This window comes from Piliocolobus tephrosceles, chromosome 6 (assembly GCF_002776525.5).
Source record: "Piliocolobus tephrosceles isolate RC106 chromosome 6, ASM277652v3, whole genome shotgun sequence".
In the NCBI taxonomy this organism is placed as follows: Eukaryota; Metazoa; Chordata; class Mammalia; order Primates; family Cercopithecidae; genus Piliocolobus; species Piliocolobus tephrosceles.
This window is the reverse complement of record NC_045439.1, coordinates 46,422,128-46,440,639: the sequence shown is the minus strand read 5'-3', so window position 1 is coordinate 46,440,639 and position 18,512 is coordinate 46,422,128. Positions and strand designations below refer to the sequence as shown.

The 18,512-nt window shown below is 37.7% G+C and overlaps 1 protein-coding gene and 1 pseudogene across 3 annotated transcripts in view; both read left to right on the top strand.

Annotated features, from left to right (window-relative positions):
* MNAT1 (MNAT1 component of CDK activating kinase) overlaps positions 1–18,512 on the top strand; it is a 265,418-nt gene that overhangs the window by 234,089 nt on the left and 12,817 nt on the right. The window lies entirely within an intron of this gene.
* Positions 15,747–16,308, top strand: LOC111555591 (annotated as a pseudogene).

Below are 18,512 nucleotides of genomic sequence, written 5' to 3'. Positions count from 1 at the left end.
ACTTGTAACTCGTTGACAGAAGACATTTAGAGATAGGGATAGTTAAGGCATTGATCATATTAATGTATTATAATATTTATAATGGATTTATATTTTCAGACTTTAATTGAAAATTATCTTGTGAATCTGACATCTAGTCCAAGAAAATGGAATATATATGGAAAAAATATTTAATAGGGAATAGTCTGATATGTCAATATGGTCTAAATGAGAAATGTTGATTTGGGCATATTATTTTTAAAATATTAAATGTGAGAGCTGTAGTTTCTTGTCTAGGTAGCATTCAAAACGTTTCACTAACTTAGCCAACATGTGACCATTTTTTAAGTTTGCAGGATATTGGTTTCTACTAGCATAAAAGCTTATTTTCTTCTGATTCCTTAAGAATTACAAAATTTCATAAACTTATAAAACTTCAAATTGTCAAGGTTTTGGTAAGCTAGGCACTTTAGTTTCACTTTAATTTGCTAGGATAAATTATCTCTGGTTTTAATTTTTATTTCATTTTATTGTCTGAACTATTCATAGATGTACAAATAATGAGGAGAGGACTCAAGGAGTTTTCATGCAAACGTAGCTCTTAAAAAGTGTTAAATCTTTGCTCCAAGGAAATAAATGTTTAGAAGATTCTTACTGTAAATATGACTATAGCAGTTTCCCAAAGCTAATAAAATATTTCATCAGCTAATGAAAAATTCAGTCAGTGCAATTAAGCAGCTAATGCAAAGACCTGAATCAGAGTTTCAAAGCTGCTAAGAACCACTTACCATGATCATGTAGGCTCAAGTGCTTTTCACTCAAAGATTAGTAGTATACTTTCTTGTTCAAGGTATACTTCAGGGGTTAAGAATATTTCCAAACCTATAGCTTCCTATTGTGTCCCAAAATGGTTTTTTGAGACACTGGCAGCACTTTCAGTTTTTTTTCTAAATCCATCTTTTGAGTCTATAATGTGTCATGATAATCCTTTTATTATGTAAGAGGGGAATCAGGTAATTTTATCTCTATCCAGAGCCCTTTGCCAGAAAAAAAAAATAGAGCATCTTTATATAAAGGAATTCTAACTATGTATTTTCTTTGTTTTTCTTTGGAATAAATTTGAATAGAGAATAGATTCCTTATAGGAATTGTTTTACAATATGGGCCCAGTCTCAAAGTTGAATAAATCTTTGGTCATTTTTCTCTGTAACATGAGAGAAAGGCTTAGGCCATTGGGGGCACTTTCTAAAATTCCTTTGTAATCGCATCTTTTCTTCCTTATTAGTATTTTTTTCCATTAGTATTTTTAGTGTTTTAATTATATTAAACACATTAGTATTTTTAGTGTTTTCATTATATGGTGACCATATGTAACATTTGAATACAAAGAATAATTAGAAATTTAAAAAAAGGTATGAATTGTTAAATTAGTTCTGCCGAGAGAAGCTGGAGAAGATCCCATAAACGACAGATTGGTGCCATTCAGCTATCATTTTGCACACAGATAAGGTGACTTCTTCTCTCACATCCCACAGTGGCTTTCCCACATCATCAGTTTCCCAAATCTCCCACTCCCACTTTCCCCTTTTTACACTCAGCAGCTAACTTTTCAACATGCCACACAGAGAAAATGTATGTATGAATACGTTCTCTCCAAAGCCACACTCTGACTATAAACTCATCCATACTTGTACACATTGCTGACTCCTTCTGTGCATTCTTATTGGCAGAAAGGCCTGTCCTGCATTTGAGACCAGTCCCACCACCTGTGTTCCATGGCCTACTTTTGATTCAACTCAGGGATATTAGACCATCAGATTGGTCTCCCTCCCTCTTTCAGATTGAGATAATCTTCTCTCTGTTGAAATGTTTCCTTTACTACATGAACATATTCAAATTTCCATCTTAAAACCACGTGGTCGCTTCATTAACCCTAAATCTTCCTCTGACTACTGCCCTTTCTTCCATATTCAATGAAAAACCATTGGAAAAAGTCTTATGCTTGCTGTCTCTACTTCCTTATTTCTGATTCATCCACCAAACCTAGTGGAATTTGGCTTTTACTTAGAATCTGATTTTGCTGATTCACAATTGACTTGCTAATTACAAAATTTGCTGGGTAACTTGTGGTCCTTTTCTTATTTTACCCTTCTATTGAACAATTCTCTTATTCTTCAAACCATCTTTCATTTGCTTTAGGACACTACTTCCTTTTTGTTTTTGTTTTTGTTTTTTTCCTTCTTCTGATTTCTTCTGAATCCTTTTGGCCAGTTCTTCTTCTGCTAAAGTTATTATGTGAAGTTGTTCCTTGACCTTTTGTTCTCATTCGCTATCACTTATTGAGTACCTGTGTGTATGGTAGGCTCTTTTGTAGGTACTTCTAGTATATTGTTCCTGATAATTTATAACAATGCTGAACAGGATTTAACATGAAATGTTTGATTCTAAAGCTATATGGTAATAGTCTATTTGTCTGCTTCAACTGCTGTAACAAAATGCCACAGACTCAGTGGCTTAAATAATAGAAGTCTGTTTCTCATAATTCTGGAGTCTGGGAAGTCCTGGCTGATTTGGTTGCTGGCGAGGGCTCTCTTACTGGCCTTCTATCTGTGTCCTCACATGACAGAGAGACAGCAAGTTTGTTCTCTGGTATCTGTTCTTATAAGGCCATTAATATAGTCATGAAGGCTCTACCCTCATGAATTCATGTAAGCCCGAATGCCTCACAAAGAAAGGCCCCATTTCCAAATACTATCACGTTGAGAGTAGGGGCTTCAACAGAAGAATTTTAAGGGTAGGGGTAACACAATTCAGTACATAGCAAATTGTTTTCAGACTTTTTAAAGGAACACATTTTTTTTTAAAAAAAACAGCATCTTCCTAGGACCCCAACATATAAAATAGTCAAAAGCAGAGCTCCTCTGTTACAGTGGGAGTGACAGATCCGGAGCCCTGATAATTTGGACCTCCCTCCCAATTCTAACCCCATAGTGCTCCAAAGGTATTTGCTCAGAACAAGGGCTCTGAGAAAACAGTTAAAAAGGTACAATAATTTATGTTAAATTGGCCAGGCACGGTGACTCACACCTGTAATCCCAGCACTTTGGGAGGCCAAGGAGGGTGGATCTTCTGAAGTCAGGAGTTTGAGACAAGCCTGACCAACATGGTGAAACCCCTTCTCTACTAAAAACACAAAAATTAGCCAGGCATAGTGATGCGTGCCTATAATCCTGGCTACTCTGGAGACTGAGGCAGGAGAATCGCTTGAACCCGGGAGGCAGAGGTTGCAGTAAGCCAAGATTGTGCCAGCCTGGGCAACAGAGTGAGACTATATCTGAAAAATAAAAATTATGTTAAATTGCAAGCCTATATTTAATTATTATTAGTTTGAAAATCAGATTTCCAGATGGATCCTGGACATTTCTGTCATTCTACCTGTGTGTCTGACCAGTACTTCACTCAGTTCTTTATGCTCCAAATGGAACTTACCTTCATTGTTAACTTCTATTAATTTAGTGAAACTTCCTACCTCAGTGAATCTTCTAGGCTCCAGACCTGGGATGACAGGTGGAAAGATTTATTCTTGCTGCTGTGTCATATAATTGAACAATTAAGGCCTGTAGAGCTGTAGCCCCATAGAGGCCCTCATAATCTTTTCTCTTTGCTTCCTTTTGTACCCTCTCTTTCTCCAGTCTATCTTTTCTACAAAGGTAAATTTCTAAAATTCAAGCCCAATCGCATTATTCACCTACTAACATTTTTTGTGAGCCCCGATTACCTGTTTTAAGAGAAACTGAAGGGGCTGAGTGTGGTGACTCACGCCTGTAATCTCAGCGCTTACCAAGGCCAAGGCAGGAGGATTTCTTGAGACCAGGAGTTCAAGAACACCTTGGGCAACTAAACAAGACCCTGTCTCTACAAAAAATTTAAAAATTAGCTGGGCATGGTGGTGCATGCCTGTAGTCCCAGCTACTCAGGAGACCGAGATGGGACAATCAGTTGAGCCCAGGAGTTCAAGGCTATGGTCATGGCACTGCACACCAGCCTAAGTGACAGAGCAAGACCCTGTCTCTAAACAAACAAAAAAAAGATATTCAAGGCATACAGGACCCTCAGGCTTTGACACTGAAAATACATCATATTCCCTCAGGCCTCGAGTCATTGTAGAGTTTTCTCATTTCTAGAAAACCCTTTGTTTCTTTACCTACCTGACAAATTGTCATTCTCCTTTCATATATCAACTTACTCATTATGTTTTCTGTACTCTCCTGACTTCTCCAGGTGACCAGTTCTCTTACTATTAAAAGTGGTTTATTTTTATGTTTTTCTTCCTATTAGGCTTCTGTCTCCTAGAAAACAGCGACTATCTTCTCATCTAGCACCCAACATAGTAGTTGGTACATAGTAAGTGTTCAAGATATGTTAATTGAGTAGTTGGATTCTTTTTTTTCTTTTTTGAGACGGAGCATTGCTCTGTCGCCCAGGCTAGAGTCAGTGGCGCAATCTCGGCTCACTGCAAGCTCCGCCTCCAGGGTTATGCCATTCTCCTGCCTCAGCCTCCTGAGTAGCTGGGACTACAGGCGCCTGCCACCTCGCCCGGCTGATTTTTTGTATTTTTAGTAGAGACGGGATTTCACCATGTTAGCTAGGATGGTCTCGATCTCCTGACCTCATGATCTGCCTGCCTTGGCCTCCCAAAGTGCTGGGATTACAGGCGTGAGCCACCGCGCCTGGCCAATGGTTGCATTCTTTTCAAGAAAATTAATTTTTTAGCCTATCTAGGTATCAGCCATTTTATCTGTTAAAGAAACAGCAACATAAGATGATTTCAAATTTTTCCTTCCAGTTTTAGAATTCTGTGTTACTTCCCTTACTATACTCTCCTTATGCATGATTCTTCTCACTTATTTTACAAAGCATTTAAAATTTATTTTTAATAATCACATGTAGGATAAATTTTAAGTATATCTTTAAAGAAGGATGGACTTTTATCCTCTTAATATTTATTTCATTTTTTTTTGAAAATTATTTTTAGTTCCATAAAAAATTAGTTTTTGCAGATGAGTCCAATTAGGAACAAAATATATCAACAATAAACTTTGGATTTTTTCCTCTTCTTTACTTCCTATTTACTAATTGTAGCAGGTTCACTCCAAAGCATGTTCTTGGTTTAGGAAAACTGTGTTGCCTGTTTTGAACTTTAGGATGACAGGTGGAAATAATTTTTCTCTCAAAAGTAGAATTCAAGAAAACAGTAGGGCTTTTTTCTTTATTTTATCCTTTTAAAATGATGAAATAAGAAGTCTACATTTTTAACTATAAAGTATTTTTATAATGTACCGAAGCAGGTTCTGTAAAATTAAACTTTTAAAACTTATGATTTTAGGAAAAAAAATCATGTGTAACTCATTAGAACGTGTTTTTATTTAAAATATTATACCAGCATGTGCATAGTTATGAGGCATTGCCAAAAAATATAGTCTGGAAGCAAAACAGAATACTGAAAATAATGCTACAATTTTTAAAATAAGAGGAAAATATTTTCTTTACACTTGAAGTTTTTGGTCGAAATGATATTTAACCAACTAACTGGCTAATCTGTTAAAGTATTGTATTTGAGAAAAGCTTCATTTTGGGTACCATTGATTGCATTAGCACATTACTTCTGATAATGGGCATAGATTTTTTTTTTTTTTTTTTTCCTGAAGTGATGTTTTTTCAAAGTGATACTGTGGTTTTACTCTTGGAAGAAAGTACAAGTTTTCTGTGGGCCTAAGTATTAAAAATGTTTTTTAACAACTTGAAATTGTTATACATTAAACCACAACTCTTGGAACTTTTTCAGATTTTGCTGCTATAGTCACTAGTCCTTTGACTTGGATATTTTATGAACCAATTTTTGCTGGCTGGAAAATGGATTTTTCCATAATTAAGAGAAAACATCAGTTGTTTTATCCAGTTGACTTTGTCTTTGCTTGTTATTGTTTGCTTTAGAGATTTATCTAAGTTGTTGACATGATTCAGATTCTGGCTTATGGAATAGAGCTTTTGAGGAGAAGTTGCTTTGAATGGAAAAATAAATACCTTAAAAAATATCTAGCTTTGAATGTGTCTACTCCTGTTTGAATTTTCTGTTTTTCCTTGCACTCATAGTTGTATTCTATTGTAGTATATATCTTTGAGTATAAAATTGATTAACACACTGAGAGTTCAGTACATGAGATGGGATAAATTGAAATCTCAAAGCAATTTTCTTTTTTTTTTTAAATTATACTTTATGTTCTAGGGTACATGTGCACAACGTGCAGGTTTGTTACATATGTATACATATGCCATGTTGGTGTGCTGCACCCATTAACTCGTCATTTACATTAGGTATATCTTCTAATGCTATCCCTCCCCCTTCCTCCCACCCCACAACAGTCCCCAGTGTGTAAAGTTCCCCTTCCTGTGTCCAAGTGATCTTGTTGTTTAATTCCCACCTATGAGTGAGAACATGCGGTGTTTGGTTTTCTGTTCTTGCGATAGTTTGCTGAGAATGATGGTTTCCAGCTACATCCATGCCCCTGCAAAGGACACGAACTCATCCTTTTTAATGGCTGCATAGTATTCCATGGTGTATATGTGCCACATTTTCTTCATCCAGTCTGTCACTGATGGACATTTGGGTTGTTTCCAAGTCTTTGCTATTGTGAATAGTGCCGCAATAAACATACGTGCGCATGTGTCTTTATAGCAGCATGATTTATAATCCTTTGGGTATATACCCAGTAATGGGATGGTTGCGTCAAATGGTATTTCTAGTTCTAGATCCTTGAGGAATCACCACACTGTCTTCCACAATGGTTGAACTAGTTTACAGTCCCACTAACAGTGTAAAAGCATTCCTGTTTCTCCACATCTTCTCCAGCACCTGTTGTTTCCTGACTTTTTCATGATCGCCATTCTAACTGGTGTGAGATGGTATCTCATTGTGGTTTTGATTTGCATTTCTCTGATGGTGAGTGATGATGAGCATTTTTTCATGTGTCTGTTGGCTGCATAAATGTCTTCATTTGAGAAGTGTCTGTTCATATCCTTTGCCCACTTTTTGATGGGGTTGTTTGTTTTTTTCTTGTATATTTGTTTGAGTTCTTTGTAGCTTCTGGATATTAGCCTTTTGTCAGATGAGTAGATTGCAAAAATTTTCTCCCACTCTGTAGGTTGCCTGTTCACTCTGATGGTAGTTTCTTTTGCCGTGCAGAAGCTCTTTAGTTTAATTAGATCCCATTTGTCAGTTTTGGCTTTTGTTGCTATTGTTTTTGGTGTTTTAGACATGAAGTCCTTGCCCATGCCTATGTCCTGAATGGTATTGCCCAGGTTTTCTTCTAGGGCTTTTATGGTTTTAGGTCTAAGATTTAAGTCTCTAATCCATCTTGAATTAATTTTTGTATAAGGTTTAAGGAAGGGGTCCAATTTCAGCTTTCTGCATATGGCCAGCCAGTTTTCCCAGCACCATTTATTAAATAGGGAATCCTTTCCCCATTTCTTGTTTTTGTCAGGTTTGTCAAAGATCAGATGGTTGTAGATGTGTGATATTATTTCTGAGGGCTCTGTTCTATTCCTTTGGTCTATATCTCTGTTTTGGTACCAGTACCATGCTGTTTTGGTTACTGTAGCCTTGTAGTATAGTTTGAAGTCAGGTAGTGTGATGCCTCCAGCTTTGTCCTTTTGGCTTAGGATTGTCTTGGCAATGCGGGCTCTTTTTTGGTTCCATGTGAACTTTAAAGCAGTTTTTTCCAATTCTGTGAAGAAAGTCATTGGTAGCTTAATGGGAGTGGCAATGAATCTATAAATTACCTTGGGTAGTATGGCCATTTTCACGATATTGATTCTTCCTATCCATGAGCATGGAATGTTCTTCCATTTGTTTGTGTCCTCTTTTATTTCACTGAGCAGTGGTTTGTAGTTCTCCTTGAAGAGGTTGTTCACATCCCTTGTAAGCTGGATTCCTAGGTATTTTATTCTCTTTGAAGCAATTGCGAATGGGAGTTCACTCATGATTTGGCTGTTTGTCTGTTATTGGTGTATAGGAATACTTGTGATTTTTGCACATTGATTTTGTATCCTGAGACTTTGCTGAAGTTGCTTATCAGCTTAGGGAGATTCTGGACTGAGATGATGGGGTTTTCTAAATATACAATCATGTCATCTGCAAACAGGGACAATTTGACTTCCTCTTTTCCTAATTGAATACCCTGTATTTCTTTCTCTTGCCTGATTGCCCTTGCCAGAACTTCCAACACTGTGTTGAATAGCAGTGGTGAGAGAGGGCATCCCTGTCTTCTGCCAGTTTTCAAAGGGAATGCTTCCAGTTTTTGTCCATTCAGTATGATATTGGCTGTGGATGTGTCATAAATAGTTTTTATTAGTTTGAGATACGTTCCATCAATACTGACTTTATTGAGAGTTTTTAGCATGAATTGTGTTCAGTTTTCTCAAAGGCCTTTTCTGCATCTATTGAGATAATCATGTGGTTTTTGTCTTTGGTTCTCTTTATATGTTGGATTACGTTTATTGATTGTGTATATTGAACCAGCCTTGCATCCCAGGGATGAAGCCCTCTTGATCATGCTGGATTCTGTTTGCCAGTATTTTATTGAGGATTTTTGGATCGATGTTCATCAGGGATATTGGTCTAAAATTCCCTTTTTTTTTTGTTGTGTCTCTGCCAGCCTTTAGTATCAGGATGATGTTGGCCTCATAAAATGAGTGAGGGAGGATTCGCTCTTTTTCTATTGATTGGAATAGTTTCAGAAGGAATGGTACCAGCTCCTAGGACCTTGTACCTCTAGTAGAATTTGGCTGTGAGTCCGTATGGTCCTGGACTTTCTTTGCTTGGTAGGCTTGATTATTGCCTCAATTTCAGAGCCTGTTATTGGTCTATTCAGGGATTCAACTTCTTCCTTGTTTAGTCTTGAGAGAGTGTATGTGTCCAGGAATTTATCGATTTCTTCTAGGTTTTCTAGTTTATTTGCCTAGAGGTGTTTGTAGTATTCTCTGATGGTAGTTTGTATTTCTCTGGGGTCGGTGGTGATATCCTCTTTATCATTTTTTTTTATTGCATCTATTTGATTCTTCTCTCTTTTCTTCTTTATTAGTCTTGCTAGCGGTCTATCAATTTTGTCGATCTTTTCAAAAAACAGCTCCTGGATTCATTAATTTTTTTTTTTTAAGGGTTTTTTGTGTCTCTGTCTCCTTCAGTTCTGCTCTGGTCTTAGTTATTTCTTGCTTTCTGCTAGCTTTTGAATGTGTTTGCTCTTGCTTCTCTAGTTCTTTTAATTGTGATGTTAGGGTGTCAATTTTAGATCTTTTCTGCTTTCTCTTATGGGCATTTAGTGCTATAAATTTCCCTCTACACACTGCTTTAAATGTGTCCCAGGGATTCTGGCATATTGTATCTTTGTTCTCATTGGTTTCAAAGAACATCCGTATTTATGCTTTCGTTTCGTTATGTACCCAGTAGTCATTGAGGAGCATGTTGTGTAGTTTCCATATAGTTGAGCGGTTTTGAGTGAGGTTCTTAATCCTGAGTTCAAGTTTGATTGCACTGTGGTCTGAGAGACAGTTTGTTATGATTTCTGTTCTTTTACATTTGCTGAGGAGTGCTTTACTTCCAACTATGTGGTCAGTTTTGGAGTAAGTGCGATGTGGTGCTGAGAAGAATGTCTCTTCCGTTGATTTGTGGTAGAGAGTTGTGTAGATGTCTATTAAGGTTCGTTTGGTGCAGAGTTGAGTTCAATTCCTGGATATCCCTATTAACTTTCTGTCTTGTTGATCTGTCTAATGTTGACAGTGGGGTGTTAAAGTCTCCCATTATTATTGTGTGGGAGTCTAAGTCTCTTTGTAAGTCTCTAAGGACTTGCTTTATGAATCTGGATGCTACTGTATTGGGAGCATATATATTTAGGATAGTTAGCTCTTCTTGTTGAATTGATCCCTTTACCATTATGTAATGGTCTTCTTTGTCTCTTCTGATCTTTGTTGGTTTAAAGTCTGTTTTATCAGAGACTAGGATTGCAACTCCTGCCTTTTTTTGTTTTCCATTTGCTTGGTAGATCTTCCTCCTTCCCTTTATTTTGAGCCTATGTGTGTCTCTTCACATGAGATGGGTCTCCTGAATGCAGCACATTGATGGGTCTTGACTCTTTATCCAATTTGCCAGTCTGTCTTTTAATTGGAGCATTTAGCCCATTTACATTTAAAGGTTAATATTGTTATGTGTGAACTTGATCCTGTCATTATGATGTTAGCTGGTTATTTTGCTCCTTAGCTGATGCAGTTTCTTCCTAGCATCTATGCTTTTTAGAATTTGGCATGTTTTTGCTTTGACTGGTACTGATTTTGCCTTTCCATGTTTAATGCTTTCTTCAGGAGCTCTTGTAGGGTAGGCCTGGTAGTGACAAAATCTCTCAGCATTTGCTTGTCTGTAAAGGATTTTATTTCTCCTTCACGTATGAAATTTAGGTTGGCTGGATATAAAATTCTGGGTTTAAAATTCTTGTCTTTAAGAATGTTGAGTATTGGCCCCCACTCTCTTCTGGCTTGTAGAGTTTCTGCCGAGAGATCCGCCGTTAGTCTGATTGGCTTCCCTTTGTGGGTAACCTGACTTTTCTCTCTGGCTGCCCTTAACATTTTTTCCTTAATTTCAGCTTTGGTGAATCTGACAATTATGTGTCTTGGAGTTGTTCTTCTTGAGGCGTATCTTTGTGGCATTCTCTGTATTTCCTGAATTTGAATGTTGGCCTGCCCTACTAGGTTGGGGAAGTTCTCCTGGATGATATCCTGAAGAGTGTTTTCCAACTTGGTTCCATTTTCCACCTCACTTTCAGGTACCCAAATCAGACGTAGATTTGGTCTTTTTACATAATCCCATACTTCTTGCAGGCTTTATTCATTTCTTTTTCTTCTTTTTTCTTTTGGTTTCTCTTCTCACTTCATTTCATTCATTTGATCCTCAATCGCTGATACTCTTTCTTCCAGTTGATCGAGTCGATTACTGAAGCTTGTGCATTTGTCACGTATTTCTCGTGTCATGGTTTTCATCTCTGTCATTTCGTTTATGGCCTTCTCTGATAATTATTCTAGTTATCAATTCTTCCACTCTTTTTTCAAGATTTTTAGTTTCTTTGTGCTGGGTACGTAATTCCTCCTTTAGCTCTGGGAAGTTTGATGGACTGAAGCCTTCTTCTCTCATCTCGTCAAAGTCATTCTCCGTCCAGCTTTGATCTGTTGCTGGCGATGAGCTGCGTTCCTTGAGAGGGGGAGATGCGCTCTTATTTTTTGAATTTCCAGCTTTTCTGCCCTGCTTTTTCCCCATCTTTGTGGTTTTATCTGTCTCTGGTCTTTGATGATGGTGACGTACTGATGGGGTTTTGGTGTGGGTGTCCTTCCTGTTTGTTAGTTTTCCTTCTAACAGTCAGGACCCTCAGCTCTAGGTCTGTTGGAGATTGCTTGAGGTCCACTCCAGACCCTGTTTGCCTGGGTGTCAGCAGCAGAGGCTGCAGAAGATAGAATATTGCTGAACAGCGAGTGTACCTGTCTGATTCTTGCTTTGGAAGCTTCCTCTCAGGGGTGTACTCCACCGTGTGAGGTGTGGGGTGTCGGTCTGCCCCTAGTGAAGGATGTCTCCCAGTTAGGCTACTCAGGGGTCAGGGACCCACTTGAGCAGGCAGTCTGTCCTTTCTCAGATCTCAACCTCCGTGCTGGGAGATCCACTGCTCTCTTCAAAGCTGTCAGACAGAGTTGTTTGCATCTGCAGTAGTTTCTGCTGCTTTTGTTGTTGTTGTTGTTGTTGTTTAGCTGTGCCCTGTCCCCAGAGGTGGAGTCTACAGAGGCAGACAGGCCTCCTTGAGCTGCTGTGGGCTCCACCCAGTTCGAGCTTCCTGGCCACTTTGTTTACCTACTCAAGCCTCAGAAATGGCGGGCGCCCCTTCCCCAGCCTCACTGCCACCTTGCAGTTAGATCTCAGACTGCTGTGCTAGTTAGTAATGAGGGAGGCTCCTTGGGTGTGGGACCCTCCAAGCCAGGCGCAGGATATAATCTCCTGGTGTGCCGTTTGCTAAGACCATTGGTAAAGTGTAGTATTAGGGTGGGAGTGACCCAATTTTCCAGGTGTGTGTCACGGTTTCCCTTGGCTAAGAAAGGGAATTCCCTTCCCCTTTGCATTTCCCGGGGGAGGCGATGCCTCACCCTGCTTCGGCTCTTGCTCAGTGGGCTGCACCCACTGTCCTGCACCCACTTTCCGACACACCCCAGTGAGATGAACCTGGTACCTCAGTTGGAAATGCAGAAATCACCCATCTTCTGTGTCGCTCATGCTGGGAGCTGTAGCCTGGAGCTGTTCCTATTCGGCCATCTTGGAACTACCTGACACAATTTTCAAATATACTCAATGAGAAAATACAGGTATTTATATTTTAAATAAAGTCATTTTCCACTGTATACCCTTTTTTTATTATAGGCATTTTATTATTATAGGCATTTTCTAATTTCCAGGAAAACCTCTTGTCCACCCCAGTGACTGATACATACTCAAGCTTGTTCAACCCATGGCCCACAGGGCACATGCAGCCCACGACAGCTTTGAATGTAGCCCAACAGAAATTTCCAAACTTTCTTAAAACATTATGACTTTTTGTTTTGTTTTGTTTTTAGCTAATCAGCTATTGTTAGTGTTAGTGTATTTTCTGTGTGACCCAATACAATTTTTCTTCCAATGTGGCTCAGGGAAGCCAAAAGATTGGATGCCCCAAGGTATAACTTATCATTCATTCAGACCTCTTTCATCTTTTGACAGAGCTTCATAATTTGTGTTGATAATTGTTTTCATATCTTATTTTTATTTGCCAACTCTTATCATGGCTGCACTTTAGAGCTATATCTTAACTAATCAGAGCCTAATTTAGTTTTAAAAATTCTGTATTTTCTGATTAGAAGTTAGGTTGCTTTTTTTAAATGATGGCAAGTAAATATTTATATTGCTATCAAGAAACTTATCTAGTGGGCAATGTATAACATTTTTAAGTAGCCATGGTACGTAGAAGAGAGGTAGAGATAAAGTGCTTTGCGAATTCAGAGGAAGAAAGAAGTAATTCTATGTGGACAATCCGGAAGAGGTGTAATCTAAAACAGTTGTTAAATATTTCAAACATAGAGAAGCACAGAGAGTGATATAATAAAAACATAATTATTGTGCCACCCAGAATTAACAATTATTTGCAAACATCAAAAAATTCTAAACTTAATATCTTTCCTCCATCTGAAGAAAACAAAAACCTTAGAATGCTTAAACTCAGGCTTCCCTTTCCATTCTCTTTGCTATTTTTGTTGCTAGTTTGTTTTATTGTTATTGTTGTTTTTGGCTCATCTTTGCTCCTTGCATCCTGCTCTTCCCATTGGAGTTTAATTTACTTCTTGCTGAAACATTTCCTTTAGTGGTTCTTTTTCACATTTTCCTTTATTTTTTTGGCTCTACTATATATTGTATTTTCTTCACATATGTCTTTCAGTTTACTATTTTCCATCCTTCTGTGGATAATCTAATGCTTAACCTGTCCTTTGAAACTTTTATTCCAAGATTCCTGTTTGATTTTTGCAAAGAAGAAAATGCCTTTTCTTTTCATATTGTCCTTTCCTTGTTGTATGGCAGCTATTCCTTTCATGGTTTCTTTTGACATTAAATATTCTTCCTTTAGAATTTCTTTTAGATTATTGTCTATGATTCTGGATATGTCAGTCCTGCCATTGTTCATGTCTTCTGACTCTTTTATAAGTGAGGTTCATTTAAAATTTTTTTTCCATTTTACTGTGAATTTTTTTTTTTAGTGGGAGTTGTTTTCCTGCGGGTCTTGGATCATGAAGGCATACTGTTATAGAGATTCGTATTTGCTTCTGACAAATTCCTGTTGGCTTCACTGAGTCTGAACCAGTTGTTATTCTTAATTTTTTGAGGGTGGAGCAGGCTTAGGTAGTGTCATTCCTTATGTGTAATTCCTTTGCCACCCATGCCTCAGATGGGTTGCAAGCTTTCTTGTGACTATACCCAATCTAGTAACCAAAATTTTCCTAGGAGCTGTTTCATAGATGGAACAGTATTTTGTAGATCTAGGTTACATGCAGGGCTGCAAGCCCAGTTTCAGCTTCCTACCTGTAACAGGACTGAGACCTGTCTCCTTTAATAGAGGATAACAGAAAACCTCACAATTGACTTTGGCTTAAGTTCAGGGTACATGGAGATGATTAATGGAAAATTGTTTGGAAAGGTGGGTTGGAATCAAGTACAGTAGGCCTTGAATGGTAGGCTAAGGAATTTGGACTTTATGCTACATATAGCAGGAATGCAATAAATGTCTTTTTGCGTGAGAGTCATGCAGAGCTTTGCTCTAAGAAGATTAACTTGATAACCATAAATAGGTTGGAATGGAGAGAACATACTGTAAATAGGGAGATCAATTAAGCAACTATTCACATTAGTCTGTGAAAGAGGTAATAAATACCTGAAATACGGTAACAATAGTGGCAATGAAGATGATATGAGAGGTAAATAGATGTTTATAGAGAGATTATGATATAGGTTTCACACTGGTATTCAGGAGAAAGAGCATTCCAAGATGACCCCAGTGAGGATGCTGAAACTATTAAGGAAATTCAAACACAGACAGAGCATTAGGTTTGTAAAGAAAGATGAGTTCAATTATGAAAATATTATCTTTGTAGTGCCAGTGGGACACCCAAGTACAAAGCCATTCATGCAGATAAACATGTTGGACTATAATTAAGATAGAAGGACAAGACCAAAAGAGATGTAGGGCTTAGTAGAACAGAAGCATTAACTGAAGCCATACATTTCAGACAGAATCAAGAATCAGGAAAGAGAGGAGGTAAACCAAGAAGAAAATTAGTAATTAGGAAATAGAAAAAAAGAATTCTGGGGAATGATATGTCAGAGTAGTAGGAGTATGGCCCAGGGCATAGACTGATATTATGGAAACCAGAAACTGGAAGCATTTCACAGCCGGGGACTATCACTGTTAGAGAGGTAGAGGAAAATGTTGAGGAGGATAAGGTCCAAGAAATGGCCATTTAATGGTAACCAGATTAAATACAAGGATATGAGGAGCAAGTGAACGGAGAGGCAGTGAGAGTGGAAATAATGTAGTAAATTCACTTTTAAAATAAAACTTACAAGGTTATACATTGTGTTTGTGAAATATAGATCTGTATGTATATGTTTGAATCTATACAAATGTATTATATGTATGTATATACGTAAAATTTTTCCCATGACTGTATTGCCACCCTTGGGTTACTCTATTACCCTGTGATAAAAGATTAGCAAGCAGGATTCTTCTTATTCTTTGAAATCGCCACTTTGATCTTCATAATAGGGGTACAGTAAAAGGGGAACGATAGAAGGCAACAATATTATTGTTGGAGTAGGTGTGGGAATAGACAAGAAGGTCACAGGGTTGGGAAAGGAGAGGTACATACTATTAGAAGAGGGTAAAAGTGCTTTGGAAATTTGGGCTATGGAAGATCTATCTTTTGTGAAAGCGTGCTTTGTATTGAAATTATCAAATAGAAGATAGAGGGTGGACAAGAACACTTACACGTAATTGAATGTGCCAGATGCTTTACATAAATTTTCATGTTTAATCTTTCAAAACACTAATAAGGAGTGCATATGGTAGTTCTGTTTTCAATTTTTTGAGGAACTTCCATAGTGTTTTCCATGATGGCCTTATAATTTACATTCTCGCCGGAACCGCCATCTTCCAGTAATTCGCCAAAATGACGAACACAAAGGGAAAGAGGAGAGGCACCCGATATATGTTCTTTAGGCCTTTTAGAAAACATGGAGTTGTTCCTTTGGCCACGTATATGCGAATCTATGAGAAAGGTGATATTGTAGACATCAAGGGAATGGGTACTGTTCAAAAAGGAATGCCCCACAAGTGTTACCATGGCAAAACTGGGAGAGTCTACGACGTTACCCAGCATGCTGTTGGCATTGTTGTAAACAAACAAGTTAAGGGCAAGATTCTTGCCAAGAGAATTAATGTGCGTATTGAGCACATTAAACACTCTAAGAGCCAAGATAGCTTCCTGAAACGCTGAAGGAAAATGATCAGAAAAAGAAAGAAGCCAAAAAGAAAGGTACCTGGGTTCAACTGAAGCGCCAGCCTGCTCCACCCAGAGAAGCACACTTTGTGAGGACCAACGGGAAGGAGCCTGAGCTGCTGGAACCTATTCCCTATGAATTCATGGCATAATAGGTGTTAAAAAAAATAAATAAATAAAAGACCTCTGGGCTGAAAAAAAAAAAAATTTACATTCTCATTAACACTGTACTAGGGGTTCTCTATTCTCCACACCTTTGCGAACCCTTTTTATATATTGCCTTTTTCATGGTAACCATCCTAATAGGTGTGAAGTGATACCTCATGGTGATTTTAATTTGTGTTGCCTGGTAATTAGTGATGTTAAAATTTTTTCACATACCTTTTGGCCATTTGTATGTCTTCCTTTGAGAAATGTCTTTTCCAGTCATTTGCCCATTTTTTAATCGGGTTATTTGTTTTCTTGCTATTGAGTTGTTTGTTTTCCTTATATATTTTGTACATTAGCCCCTTTCTAGGTTCTCTGTTCTGTTCCATTGGTGTATACTGATTTTATGCCAGTACCATGCTGTTTTGATTACTTTAGCTTTGTAGTATACTTTGAGATCAGATGAGGTTTACCTGCCTCTTTTTTCATTTCCTTAAGCTTTCTTTGCCTATTCAAGGTCTTTTGTTATGCCACATGAATTTTAGGATTCTTTTCTCTTTTTCTGTGAAAAATGTCTTAAGAATTTTGATAGAAAAATGTGATTAGAATTCATTGGTAGAATCATTGAATCTGTTGATCACTTTGGATTTTATGGACATTTTATCAATGTTAATTCTTCCATTCCATGAATAAGGAATATTTTTTCATTTACTTGTGTCTCCAATGTCTTTCATCAATGTTTTATAGTTTTCAGTGTAAAGATCTTTCACATCCTTGGTTAAATTTGTTTTTAAGTTGTTGGGGTTTTTTGTTTTGTTTTTGTTTGTTTGTTTGTTTTGGTAGCTATTGTAAATGGGACTGTTTTTCTTGATTTCTTCTTCAGACAGCTCCTTGTTAGTGTGTGGAGGTGCTACTAATTTCTGTATGCTGATTTTGCCTCCTGAAGCTTTACTGAATCAATTAGTTTCAACAGCTTTTTGGTGGAGTTGTTAGGGTTTTCTATAAGTAAGATCATGTTATCTGCAAACAGAGACAATGTAACTTTTCCTATTTCTTCTTTTGCCTAATTGCTCTAGCTATAACTCCCAGTATTATGTTGAAAAGAAATAGCAAGAGTGGGCATCCTTGGCTTATTCCTAATCTTAAAGGAAAGGCTTTCAACTTTTCACAGTTCAGTGTGATGTTAGCTTTCGTGTCATATGTATATGGCCTTTATTGTGTTGAGGTACATTCCTTCTATATGTAATTTGTTGATAGTTTCTATCATGAAAGAATGTTGAATTTTGTCAATTTTTTAAATATTTATTGAGATGATCCTATGGTTTTTGTACATCATTATGTTAATGTGGTGTATCATTTTCATAGATTTCCATATGTTGCATCCCTGTGACAAATACTACTTGATCATGGTGTATTGATTCTTTTAATATGCTTTCATTTTGGTTCGCTAGTAGTTTGTTCAAGATTTTTACATCTGTGTTCATTATAGATATTAGACTGTAATACTTTTTTTCTTTAAAGTCCTTGTCTGGCTTTTGTATTAGGGTAATGCAGGCCTCATAACATAAAGCTTGGAATTATTCTCTCCTTTTCAGTTTTTAGAAGAATTTGAAGAAGGATTGGTATTAATTCTTTTCTGAATGTTTAGGAGAATTCAGCAATGAAGCCATCAGGTTCTAAGCTTTTCTTTAATGACATGTTTTTTTTTTTTTTTTTTTTTTTTTTTTTCTTGAGGCGGAGTCTCGCTCTGTCGCCCGGACTGGAGTGCAGTGGCCGGATCTCAGCTCACTGCAAGCTCCTCCCGGGTTTACGCCATTCTCCTGCCTCAGCCTCCCGAGTAGCTGGGACGACAGGCGCCCGCCACGAATGACATGTTTTTTTAAAAAAATTACAGATTCAGGCCAGGTGTGGTGGCTCACACCTGTAATCTCAACACTTTGGGAGGCCGAGGCAGGTGGGTTGCCTGAGGTCAGGAGTTGAAGACCAGCCTGGCCAATATGGTGAAACCCCATCTCTACTAAAAATACAAAAACTTGCTGGGCATGGTGGCAGGTGCCTGTAATCTCAGCTAATTGGGAGGCTGAGGCAAGATAATTTCTTGAACCCAGAAGCGGGGGTTGCAGTGAGCCAAGATTGCACCATTGCACTCCAGCCTGGGCAACGAGAGCGAAACTGTCTCTAAATAAATAGATAGATAGATAGATAGATAGATAGATAGATAGATA